Raw genomic sequence first — 14574 nt, forward strand, 5'->3', positions numbered from 1 at the left:
TCCCGAGAGTCCTTATCATTCTGAAAGTCAGAATCCATGTATCCAGTAAGGATAAAATCCCTAGTTTCATACACGAGCATGTAGTCCCTTGTTCTTCGAAGATACTTGAGGATGTTCTTAACTGCGGTTCAGTGACCCTGGCCTGGGTTAGACTGATACCTACTGATTATTCCCACGGCATAGCAGATGTCTGGCCTAGTGCAAAGCATCGCATACATCAAACTGCCAACGGCAGATGCATATGGGACCCGTCTCTTCTCCTCAACCTCTTAAGGCATCTTAGGACACATTTCCTTAGACAAAGTAACTCCATGCCTGAAAAGTAGTAGGCCCCTTTTGGAGTCCTGCATTGAATACTTGAGCAACATCTTGTCAATTTACGATACTTGAGACAGCGCTAGCATTTTGTTTTTACGATCCCGAAAGATCTGTATACCTAGAACAAACTGAGTCTCTCCCAAATCTTTCATTTGGAATTGGGTCGCTAGTTAGTTTTTAACTACAGTCAGTAGTTCTGAAGAAACTCTTATTCAAGAGTACCTATGAGCGGAAGCAGATCTTTCCAATTTATTGTGACAGAATTTTCACATATACATTCAAACATACTAATATGCATTCATAATGCTAAATTACTGGCATGCTCAAAGGAACAATAAATAAGAGATCGAGACATCATACCAGTTGAAGACTTATTCTTCACAGAAAATTTTGCTTTCACTGAAACGATAAGCTATTGTTCAACAAATCCCAATCGTCTACCTCGAATAGTCTCTACATGAACAGAAGGAAATGGGGACGACACCACCACTCAGAGCCCTCAGTATTCTCGGAGTAGGAATCCAAATGGTGGGTTTTGTTCAGATTTGGTAGAGAGGAGGAGGAAGGGAGATCGTATACAACGATCAAGCAAGTGGGAGAAATGCTCGTCTATCGTATAGACAAAATGCTTAATCGTTTAAGTGAATTATACGATCGTGTAGGAAAAGGTAAGAGATCGTCTAAACGATCGCATAGGAAAAGCTAAATGATCGTTTATACGATCGTTTAGTAAATATCGAGCGCTAAACGATTGCTTTGGAAAAGATAAACGATCGTTTAGTAAATAGCGCACATGGGTGTAAGTGTTAAGCGATCGCGCAGCACTATCGTATAGGTAAGCGATCGTTCAGCACTATCGTATAGGCACTGGTTTTACTAAGCGATGACACACTTCAACACTATGTTCGCGCATCTAATGCTTAACACACTGTGAGCTATTTAAACGTCTCAAAGCGATTCTTCAACTTACTCATTCGTTATGAAAACAGAAGAGACACCGACCTATTATCCTTGAACTATCCAATTAATAGACAATGAATATAATCACATCATATTCATAACCTATGGATTAATATCCTATATTAATCATAGTATTTTTCATCCACTAGATATAAATCATATTTATATCCAATTTCCTCCAAATTAATGGATCTCATACATAAAGTTAATTATATCATATATAATTAACTAGTTCAATTATATCATATATAATCGAACTTCCTCTTGTCAATTTGAACACTTCAAACTGACCCAAAAACTTATTCTCAACATGTATCTAAGCTACCAAGGGGCCTTATGGACCTATGGCTCGAAGCTCTAATGGTATGTGAATAACTGACTAAACTCTTTAGCCACGATATCCACCATCCGTTAACTACCAGCCATTCCACTAAAGACCGACAGTTGAACTCTTCTTACCATAGATATATTTATATGTCCATTGGTTATAACCAATCATCAGTACGATGACCCTTCACAGATGCTCGTAAGTACAGCTAGCCAATTTATCGTTTTGGCCCTATAGTTACATCTTACTCCTTAAGTACCACTGATCCCTATAATGAACAATACAACACAGTTCTACTATGTGTGAACACCTCTCGGGCCATGAAAAGGTATGTGGAATCACATCGTTCAAGCCCCGGGATCAGCCCTTAAGAGAGTAATTTATCTACTTACCCTTGCTTCGAGGAAGAAGTGAACTTCATCTTGTGAAGCTGAGTTCCCAGCTCCCAAATCAGAAGAATTCCCAAAGTGGTAGGTTTGAGTCGGCGTTCTGGCCACTCGCACCCATGCAAATCAAAAGACCGCCCTCAATGGTAGGAGTTCCCAACTCACTCACGATGGAGGTCATGTTACCTATGTTCATTCTAGTGAAGTGAAGTCTCTGTCATAAACGGAGTTATATGACGAGACATTAACACTTCGAGGTTAGGTTTTATACAAATGATCAGGATCAGACCATCTGTGACAAGTCACAACACTTATAACTATTCCACAAAGCGGGTTGCGTCCGTAGTGTTACCAGGATAAGGTTTCCCTCTTATATCCATATACTACAGACCATTTTGGTTGTCACTTAAGACATGATCCATTTGTATGTCACTACATACATGCTTAAGTTACATAAAGACAACCAGAGATATTAAGTTTATTGGTTTGTGGTAAAATAAAAACATCTAAAAACCAAATATTCCAAGATCATAAAGACATGATCCGCGTCCGTAGTGTTACCAAGAAGTGAAGTAAATATCATATATATTATATCACAAGCGTTCGTACAAACTACAGAACACGAGACTTTAGGACACAACCCCAACAAGTCCTACATCATTCCCAATGAGTAGGATATTGTCTACATACAACACTAAGAAAACTACTGAATTGTTGACGATTTTCTTGTAGACACAAGGCTCATCAACGTTTTGGTCAAAGTCATACAATTTGATCGCAGTATCAAACTAAATGTTTCAAGATCGAGACGCCTGTTTCAGCCCATAAATGGACCGATTAAGTTTGTAAACTTTTTGCTCTTGACCTTAGGCAATGAATCTCTCGAGCTACACCATATAAATGATCTCTTCAAGATTGCCATTCAGAAAGCCGTCTTGACGTCCATTTGTCGAATCTCATAATCATAATATGCGGCAATGGACAGGAGAATGTGGATCGACTTCAACATGGCTACAGGCGAGAAAGTCTCCTCAGAGTTGACTTCCTCCACCTGGGTTGCCACTAGTCGAGCCTTGAAGGTTTGCACCTTCCCATCGGCATCCCGTTTCCTCTTATAAATCTATTTACGACCTATAGGTCTTACCCCATCAGGCTTATCTACAAGATACCATACTGAGTTAAAGTACATCAACTTCATCTCGAGATCTATGGCTTTGACCCATTCATCCCGGTCAACATCCTTCATTGCCTTCTGATTAGGGTTGGCAAAAAAAACTTGTGGGGATGGGTTCCCGTAGGAACCTGACTCGTTGGGGTCAGGGATTCCCTAGTTTGACTAGGGGTGAGGTCAAACCGAAAAAATTTTTTGGGTCCCCATCCGGGGATGGGGACAGTATTCCTGCCCCGACCCCGATTTTATATATTTAGAATATATAAAATAATTAATTTATATATATGTTTATAATATTAATATGTAATGTTGGAGCCAAGAAATCTAAAAAATGCCCAAAATTTAAAACTAAAAAAACCAAAAAGCCCCAAATCATTCGGTCTTCCTTCTCCTCTCCTTCTCTTCTGCCAGTCCACAGTCCACTCAAGAGTCACCTCACTTCTTCCTTCTCCTCTCCTTCCCTTCTGCCGACTACCGATCTACCTCACTTCTGCCCTACCCGCCACCCACCCGTGATTCATGAAGCCCGTCTGCCCATCCGTAATTCGTGAAGCTCGTTCGCCCACCCGCTAGTCCCACTCAGTCGTGTCGTCCGTCCACCTGTGATTTGTGAAGCCCGTCCTTCTGTTGATTTGTGATTCATCTACCGTGAAGGTGAAGCTCGTCCGCCGGCCCAGCCGTGAAGTGAAGATCTTTTGATCTGAAGCGTCCTTCTATTGTCGTCCGATTTTGAGATCTTATGTTACCGTCCGATTTCGAGACTGTCCATTCGATTTCGAGCCACTGAGACTTTGTGTGTTTAGTTTGAAAGGTAATACATGGCTTTGACTGTTTTGTTTGAAAGGTAATACATGAGTTTTGTTTTATATATTTTGACTATTTTGTTTTGTTTTTCATTTGAAAAAAAGAGACTTTGTGTTGTTCTGAGAGGCGAGATCTGTCCATTCAAGGCTTCAAGCCACTGTCGTCTGAGATCTGTTACCATTCAAGCCGGTAAAAATTTTCTTTTGTTCTCTTGTTTGGCCGTTTGATATTTTTTTCATTGTAAATTTTATCCCTCAAATTTAAATTTTATAAAAATTAGTAAATAATTTGTTTGAAAAGTATGTTTGTGTATGTTTGAATGCTTTAAATTTTAGGCTTGAATATGTTTGAAAAGTATGTTTGAATGATTTGAGTGTTTTTTAATTTTGGATTGAATATGTTTGAATGCTTTGGGTCTTTTTGAATGCTTTTGGTGTTTTAATTTTAATTCTAAATCATTCCATAATTTTAAGACATTGTTTGATATTTGAATGCTTTGAAAATTAAGTCCAAGTCTAAAGAGAGGTTTTTAAATTAAATTTTTGGTAGGTTGAAAACAATGTCTTCATCACCTTCTACAAATAGAGATTCTCTATGTCCAATTCCAAGTCCAATTCCAGATCCAACCCCAGATTCAACCCCAAATTTAACTCCATGCTCTTTGAATGATGATAATTTATGTTGAAATTGTGTTATTCTTGGTGAGGATATTGAGAAGGGATCTTTAAAGAGGAGATTGACATTGGTTGTTTGGAACCATTTTAAGAAACAAAAAATAGATGGAGTAGATAAGGCGATTTGTAATTATTGCAAACGAAAATTAGGGGGTGATAGTAAAAATCGAACCAAACATTTGTATGATCATATTAAGTTATGCCCATATAAAGGACAAAAGGACATACGACAATCCATATTGAATCCTAACAGAGAAAAGAACAATACATTGAGTTTATATAACTTCGATCAGGAAGCTGCAAAAAAAGCATTAGCTAAGATGATAATAAAACATGAATATTCTCTCTCAATAGTTGAGCATGAAGGTTTTAGGGAATTTTTTAATGTCATCCAACCATTGTTTAAGATGGTGTCAAGAAACACGATAAAGAATGAGATTTTGAAAATTTATGAGACTGAAAAGTTGAAAACCATGACATTGTTGAATGAGATCAAAGGAAAAATTTCCCTTACAACAGACATGTGGACTTCCAACCACCAAACAAAAGGTTATATGGCTGTCACTGCTCATTTTGTTGATGATAATTGGGTTTTGCAAAACAAAATAATCAAGTTTATATATGTCCCTTCTCCACACACTTCTGAGATGCTTCATGAAGAATAATGGAATGTCTGTTAGATTGGAATATTGATAAAAAATTATCATTTGCAACTGTAGATAATTGTAGTACAAATGACTCCATGGTTAATATGCTTGTTGATAGTTTGTGTGGAAACTTAGTATTGGATGGGAGTTTATTTCATATGCGGTGTTGTGCTCATATTCTGAACTTGATTGTGAAAGATGGGTTGGTAGTGATAGGAGATGGGATCAAAAGAGTATGTAGTAGTGTGTCTTTTTGGGTGCATACACAAAAAAAAGGAGAAATTTGGGGAAACTGCTCGACAGTTGAATGGTTATGATGGTAAGATGTTGAGTCTTGATTGTTGTACTAGGTGGAATTCTACATATTTTATGTTAGCCACTGCATTAAAGTACAAGACTATTTTTTATCGATTAAAACAACGAGAACCAAAGTACAAGTGTGTGCCTTTGGATCAAGATTGGGTATTAACAAAAGAGATATGTGAGAAATTGAAAGTATTTCATCACGTGACTGAAATATTTTCTAGATCTAAATATCCTACTGCTAATCTTTTTTTCCCAAAAATTTGTAAATTGAAATCGGCTATTTCTAAGTGGACTAATTCTGGCATTAAAGAGATAAGAGACATGGCTTCAAATATGATGTCAAAGTTTGATAAGTATTAGAAGAAAATTCATGGGGTAATTTTCATAGATGCAATTTTAGATCCACGTTACACATTGAAGTTGATTGAGCTTCACTTCCCTAGAATTTATGGAAACAATTTTTTTCTTGAAGTGGAAAGGATTAAAAAAATTTGTTCAAATTTGGAAACAGAATATCAATTGAAGCATGAAGGTGAAGGTGATGATTATCACTCTAAAAATTTAGATGGAACCTCACAGAATATAGAATTTGATGATTTTAATGATTATGACTTGTTTGTATCAAATTCCAATAATATGAATCAAAAGCAACAGTTTAATGCATATTTGGATGAACTTGTCTTACCTCGAACATCTGATTTTGACATTTTGAGTTGGTGGAAATTGAATGGTGTCAAGTATCCAATTTTACAAGAAATTGCTAGAGACATAATAGTCATCCCGTTATCTAGTGTTGCATTAAAGTCTGCTTTTAGTACCTATGGTAGGATTGTAAGCTCACATCGTAACAAACTTCATCCAAAGACGATAGAGGCTTTGGTGTGCGCTCAAAATTGGATTGCAACTGAAGTTTTGACAGGTTAATTTGTTTTACCTCTTTTTAGCATTTAATATATTAATAAATATTTTCTTTTATTACAAATATTTGACAATATAAGATACTGGCACAAGAAAAGAAATTATTAAACATTTAGCAACTGTTTTAGAAGATACAGACGATTCTGATGAAGATGGCGTGGTGACTAAGGTATGCTCAAGGATTAACATTATTTTGTGGTCTAGCTTTTTTTTTTTTTTTTTTTGTGACATTATTTGTTAATTACATTTTAAATGTAGGAATGAATAATACTTATAACTAAGGATGGGATGATGCCAAGAAAGGAGAAATATTTGAATGTGAAGTAATCGATGAAGAGAGAAAGACGAACAATTTATATATTTTAAATGTATAAGACATTTGCCTTTAATTGACTTCCTTATTTAAACTTTATTGAATTTTAAGTTGTAAACTTATTTAATGGATTTGTCAGCTTTTAAATTGTGTTTATTTCATAGAGTAATATATTATATTTTGTTTATTTTTCGTGGACTAGTCAAATTTTAAATAAAATCACTCGAATTAAAAAATGAGGAATTCGATAAACTTATTTAATGGATTTGTGAGCTTCTAAACTGTGTTTATTTCATAGATTAGTTATTAAATTTTGTTTCTTTTTCGTGGGCTAATCAAATTTTAGATCAAATTTTAATTAAAAAAATGGAGAATTCCCACGGAAAAACGGGGAATGGGGCCCCGCGGGGACCCCGTTTCCCCGACGGGGAATCCCCGCCCCCGTCTCCGCCTTCAAATGGCGGGGATGGGAGCGAGGATGGAGGAGAATTTCTCCCAAGGGGTCGGGGATGGGAACGCCCCCCTGCCCTGCCCGACCCTGTTGCCAATCCTATTTCTGATAAGACAACGAATCCTCAACGTCACCATCGGCCACCATAGCCAAGATTTATGTGAAACCCATATAGCAAACGGGTGGGTTCATAACCCTCCCACTGTGTCGAGGTTCCCTCAACTCTTGAGGTGGAACCGACCTACCAGATGAACCATTATCAACAACTCTTGTTGACAAAGCAGGCCCTTCAACAACTCTTGTTGAAGTTTTAGTAGTTTCGTTGGAAAGCTCACATAATACGACTTTACTACGTGGACTGTGCTCCATAATATAATCCTCCTCAAGGAAAGTAGCGTTCGTGGAAATAAACACTCTATTTTTCGACGGATCATAAAGTTAACCCCCTCGCGTACCTTTAGGGTAGCCTACAAAGAGGTACAACCTCGAACGTGGTTCCAACCTCTTTGGATTAGCCTCAAGCACATGTGTTGGGCAGTGCTTGAGCAATCCCATATACAGAAGTGACGTAAACTAGCTTTACGCTCGTTCCACAACTCCAGAGATGTTCTCGTAAATCTTAGAAGGAACACAGTTGAGTATATATACCGCAATCTCCACTGCAAAACCCCAAAACGAGTCCAGTAAGAAAGCGTAACTCATCATCGAACAAACCATGTCCAACAAGGTTCTGTTTCTCTTCTCCGCTACACCATTCTGCTGAGATGTACCCAGCACTGAGAGTTGGAAAACGATTCCATGTTCTATCAAATAGTCCTGGAACCCCGAATCCAAAATTTCTCCACCTCGATCCGATCGAAGTGTTTTAATCCGTCTATCCAATGCATTTTAAACTTCAGTCTTGAACTCTTTGAACTTTTCAAAGGATTCAGACTTTTGTTGCATCAGATAGACATACCCATACCTAGAGTAATCATCAGTAAAACTGATAAAATACTCATAGCCTCCCCTGACTCGCACATTCATAGGACCACAGAGGTCAGAATGTACTAACTCTAGAGGCTCTTTGGCTCGATAACCTTTTCCAATAAAAGTTCTTTTAGTCCTCTTACCCTCAAGGCAAGATTCGCACACCGGTAAAGAATTTTCTTCTAACTCACTTAGAAGGTCATTTTTCACCAACCTCTCGATCCTATTGAGATTGATGTGCCCAATCGAAGGTGCTAAAGTTGGACATTTTCTTTTGGAGAAACGTGTTGAAATTTAGATTAAGTTACGACAGTTTTAAACATCTCTATGTTATGGAGGGAACTTAATGCTAACGGTCTTAACACATACAAGTTATTTTCCAGTTTTATTGTACAAATTTCTACTCTATATTTATGAATAAACACTTTATCCACATTAAACTGAAGAGTCTATTTACATTACAACAGGCACTTTATAGAAATTAAGTTCCTTTTTATTCAGGAACTACAAATACATCTTTTAAAACAAGAAATCTATTCTGTAAAGTTAACTGGATTGCTTCCAATGCCACAGCTGAGATGACGTGTTCGGTGCCTACTCGCATCGTCATCTCACTAGCCTCCAACTGCCACCAGGATCTAATCTTCTGAAAAGAAAAACAAACATGATTAGTGGTGTCTGAATCAATAATCCAGGTAGAATCATTATTCTCCACTAAACAAGTTTCTAACACCAGTAAATCATATTTACGTTTGTTTTCCTTGACCGCCTTCTTTTCCTTCAAATAGTGAGGACAATTCCTCTTCTAGTATCTGTCCTGGTTGCAATGAAAATATTTTCTTTTGTCAACTGGCGCCGGACGCCTATTCCGCAGGGCGACAGGTGGTGGGTTAGCAGACACCTTTCCTTTCCCCTTACCACCCTTCTTCTTCTTCAACTTTCCAGTGTTAGAAGTAGAAGGTGTAGACTTCTTCCCTGAGGTCGAACCTTGATGGAACTACTTTGAAGACGAAGCAACATTTTCCTCACCTTCCTTCCTCTCCTTACTTTTTCAGTAAAGATTGGTATGTCTGCAACTCATTGAGAAGAGTTGTAATGGTATAGTCCACTTTGCTAAGAATCGCATTGCTAACAAAGTAGAGGAAGCTTTCCGGTAATGAATGTAGGATTATGCTAACCTGACTGCCCTCATCGATTCTAGACCCATTCATCTCTGCCACATTGAAGTGGACCATCATGTTAAGCACATGTTCACGAATAGAGGTGTCTTCCTCCATTTTGGAGTTGAAGATGTATTTCATAGCCTCGTGCTTGAGTTGTTCAGATGGTTATCCGAACATCCCCCGCAGGGACTCCATGATCTCATGCACTGAGACCATGGGCTCATGCTTCTTAGCCAATACGTCATTAAGACTAGCCAAGATATAGGCTCGAGCCTTTTCGTTCGCTTGTGTCCATTACTCGTACACCTCTCGAATATTTCGAGCGACATTTGAAGCTAGAATAGGAGGACAAACCTCCGTAAGGGCAAGCATGAGATCCTCGATGATTAGTATCATCGTGATCATATGTTTCCAACTAGCGTAATTGTTGCCAGTTAATTTTTTAGCGCTTAGCAAAGCAATAGTGGATGTAGCCATTTTAAAACCGTTGCTGAAAAACAAACAAACTTTTATAAGACTTTTCTTATACCACTTTTAACACCAATTAGTTTTAGCAAAAAAGTTACCAAGTACCCTAAGTGTTTAAGACGTCTATTTTGCAATGATGCCCTAATGAGGCAGGACAAACGTCACCGGTGGGGTGATCAAACACCCCTTCAATAGGATGATACATTCTCAACCATTAGGCATAACCAACTCTTGGAACTGAACCTAATAGCCACCATTTATTCGGTCCAAAACTGTTAACCCTTAACAATTCGGCGTAAGTGTAACCCCTTGTTTTCGGCTCTAGAGTCTCACTCTAATGCGTCCACCATAGGAAAAAAACAGATTAGGACAAGAGACTAAATAACCTTATCCTATACAGGAGATCAAATAAAGAAACACGCAAAACTGTCATCCTATAGGGGGACACTCCCAGGGTGCCTCGAGGCGATGTGTAAAAACTTTATTCAACCTAACGAGAGAGACCGTAGGGCATGCTGTCGCATGTCCCGCTCCCACTTACTATGAACATTCTCTCTATCTACCTTGATATTGACCTACCCAAACACCATCCTTTAGAGGGACCCTCTCAGGGTGCCACGAGGCCGAGGATAGGTCTCACAGTGTGGACAATAAAGGGAGAAACGCAAGAGGTTTAAATGAAGCATCAGATGCCCCAAGTACCTCCCACTGAATGTTCTACCTAGGGGTTCATTAACCTAGACAATCCGGCTACTGATTTTATTCTAAGTCATTTTAATCCCCTCAAAAACAACTTTTGTCTTTGAAATAAAACAAGTTCAAGTAGTCACATTAAACTCTTTAATGGATTGTTCTTAATCTTACATGCATGCATCAAATCTATCTAATTCACCTTTCCAGGTAGGTTCCCAGGTAGGGGTATTCCATTTCCGTCACCTTAAATACCTCAGCTTAGACAGAACCTGCCTTAGACAAAAGGTCCCTTATAGATAGATTTGCTACACTTTAACATTTTATTAGACAATTTAATCCTATTAAACTGATTAAAAGATTAAAGTCTAAGGTTGCTAATCATATTAGAACCGTGATCTTAGGTCTATCTCATCCAAGTTTTAAAACATTTTTAAAACCACGATTTAAACCTAAGTGGGCATGCATGTCTTTCTTATTGATTTTAGTTCTAACTTTCTTATAACCATTATGAAAGAAACAAATAAAACCATACATTGTCACATAACTAGGCATTTATAACACTTATAAATTTAACTTATGTATCATGCTTTATGCAATGTCCGGTCATTACTATACATAACTTTTATATACTAGTAACGAACCAAGCAAACATGCTCCATACACTCTTATACTATAACACTTATAATATAAAGATGATGCATGTCAATGCTTTATGCATGCATAAATATAACTCTTATATTTTATGATGCATGAGCATGCTCTTACCTAATTTAAATCATGCTTCTCTAAATCATAACATTTATAATAAAGAGATGATTCATGACCAATGCATAACCTAAAGTGGGATTTCATCTATATGTCATACCATACGACATATAAACAAAACATACATCCTATGTACATTCACAAAGAATTAATGGACCGAGATGAACCACCTCAAAATCAGAAGTAAAAACTCTATCCATTACATTTTCCATCAAGCAAACTGGTTCACAGACGAACCGGGTCTTGAACCGCTGGGTGAAGCTCCCCATCGTTTAGTAAACACGGCCAGGTACACAATCATTTAGCGCACAAGACAAAACCACGTGGATGCTAAACGATCATTTAGACGACAATGAAGCTGTGAAGCCCGATCGTCTAAAAGATCACTTAACAAGCGCTAAGCAAACAATTTACTCCACGATCGTGTAGTCAGTAACTAAGCGATGAAGCCTGCTGAGCTATACGATTGTCTAGTGCGTGCACATAAAACCAGCTCCCGAGTATCCGATACTCAACGATCATCTACCCAATCGTTTACACGACCCGACCACTTCATCCTTGAAGAACATTAACCCTTGCTAAGAAGCTTTTCATGAACGACTCACAGATTCAAACTCTTTGAAATTACAGACTCGATAGCAGCTAATATGCCCAAAAACGCAAGGGTCTTTACAATTAACTTCAAATGTAAAAGAATTTAAACAAACCAAAGGCTTCATCCTAGAAACTTCATTAATCCACACATCCACAAACGATTTAATGCTTAAACAGAGAATAGACATGCTTTTACCCACCTAGAATGTAAATGCAATTCTTTACATCAATGAATTTGGAATATCAGAACCTAGCTCTAATACCAATTGAAGGAACTCTTATACAAGAATACCTCTGAGCAAAAGCGGATCATTCCAAATACATTGTGAAAGAATTACCACATTTACATTCAAACAGAACAGATATGCAATATACTATAAATTACCGGCATGCTTTCAAACTAAAATACACGAGAACAAGAAATACTTACCAGTTGAAGAACTTTTCTCCACAGAAAGTCTCGTTCTCTCCAAGCGAACTGGTGGTCTCGCTCTCACTAGAACGTCCAAGAAATCGTTCACCAGCACCGCCAGTCGTCTACACACAAACGGCCTCCACACAAATAGAACAATGGGGATGACACCACCACTTGGAACCTTCAGTATTCTCGGTGTGAGAATACAAAGAGTGGGCTCTGTTGGAATTTCGTAGAGAGGAGGAGGATATGAAGATCGTATACAATGATCAAGCAAGTGGGAGAATGGCAGGGTCTATCGTATAGACTGTGCTTGATCGTTTAGAAGAAGTACACGATTGTGTAGGAAATAGGCTACGATCATATAGACGATCGTTTAGTAAATGCTCGGCGCTAGACGATCGTTTAGAAAAACATATGCGGTCGTTTAGAAAGATGCACGCTTGTATACAATCGTGTAATAACTTCGAGCTATCATATAGTTTCTCGGTTAGCTAAACGATGGGCACTATACACTTATGCATGAGTGAATTACGTGATCTTTAGCAAAATGAATACGATTTTCATTTTATTCTTCAATTACGAAAACTGAATGAAACTTCCCACTATCTCATAGTTACGGAGAAAATGACGGGCCTAATTATCCTATAATTGTCCAATTAATAATAATAAATATAATTATATTATATTCATTAACCTATAGTTTAATATCACATATAAACCATAGTGTTTTCTCCTCCACTAGATAAAAAATGACGGGCCATCCAAGTGAAGTGAAGTCTCTGTCATGAATGGCGTTATATAACAAGACGTTAACACTTCGTGGTCAGGTCTTATACAAACTCTTTATATAGGACGCCCCTGCTTGCCTATCCCCACATGAATGATCAAAATCAGACCATCTGTAGCAAGTCACAACATTTGTAACTATTCTACAAAGATGGCCACATCCGTAGTGTTACCAGGATAAGGTTTCCCTCCTATATCCATATACTACATACCATTTTGATTATCACTTAAGACATGATCCACTTGTATGTCTCCACATACATGCTTAAGTTATATAATGCCAACCAGGGATTTTAGTTTATTGGTTTGTGGTAAAGCAAATAAAACATCCAATGTTCAAAGACAAATAGTGAAGCAAATATCATATATTATACATCACAAGCGTTTGTACAAAATTGTGTTTACAAACCATAGGACACGAGAGATTAGGGCATCAACCCCAACAGATAATACTCAATTGTATAAAGGGATGATTTGTCAAGACAAATAAATCCTACAACACGCGGTCAAATGTTTTTCTATTAAATGTCACGCACCATATGAGGTTGTGGAATTGACACCAACGATTTGCAATTCGGTGTAAGAAGTAGGAAGAAGGTTGCAAATGGAGACTTCGTGCAATAAAGAAAAATTCGCATGGCTTGTTCGACATCATTAAGTATGATGAACAACATACATGTTTTTATTCAAAATTTTGAGTCAAAGTCATGTGCAATTGGATTTATCAATTATTGCACTAGAGTTATGTGATGCTGTAAAAGAAAAACCATCTATCAGCGTGGCACAACTACAGTCCGACATAAAATCAAAGTTTGGATATCATGATCCTTACTATAGCGTGTGGGAGGGCAAAAGAAAAGCGTTGGCTAAAGTGTTTGGTGATTGGGATGAGTCTTACAAATTGTTACCCAGGTGGTTGTATATGGTTAAGCAGGCCAATCCCGGAACATGTGTAGAGTGGAGGGTGAAAGAAACGCTTATTGAAGGCCGTGATATCCTAACTTCTATTTTGGGCATTTAGTCCTTGTATAGAAGCTTTTAATAAATGTTGGTCGATAATTCAAATAGATGGTACCCACTTGTATGGCAAATATCCAAGAAAATTATTGATCGCTTCATCAATTGATTCGAACGGGCATCTTCTTCCACTTGCATTCGCCATTGCAGATGAAGAGTCTGCAGACTCATGAGGATGGTTCCTGAAATACTTGAGAGAAATTGTAACATATGAAGAGGTGTGTTTAATTTCATATCGACATGCTGACATCATCGCAACAGTGAACAATCCAGCAAATGGTTGGATGGGACCAAAATATCACCATCGTTTCTTCTAACGATATCGTTAGTAAATTTAATAAAAAAATAAAAATTTAGTATACTAAAAAATTATGTTTATTGTGTCGGGTTTCAGTTTCAAATTCAAAAGTTTAATAAAGCAATTG

This window comes from Benincasa hispida, chromosome 1, assembly GCF_009727055.1.
Source record: "Benincasa hispida cultivar B227 chromosome 1, ASM972705v1, whole genome shotgun sequence".
Classification (NCBI taxonomy): domain Eukaryota; kingdom Viridiplantae; phylum Streptophyta; class Magnoliopsida; order Cucurbitales; family Cucurbitaceae; genus Benincasa; species Benincasa hispida.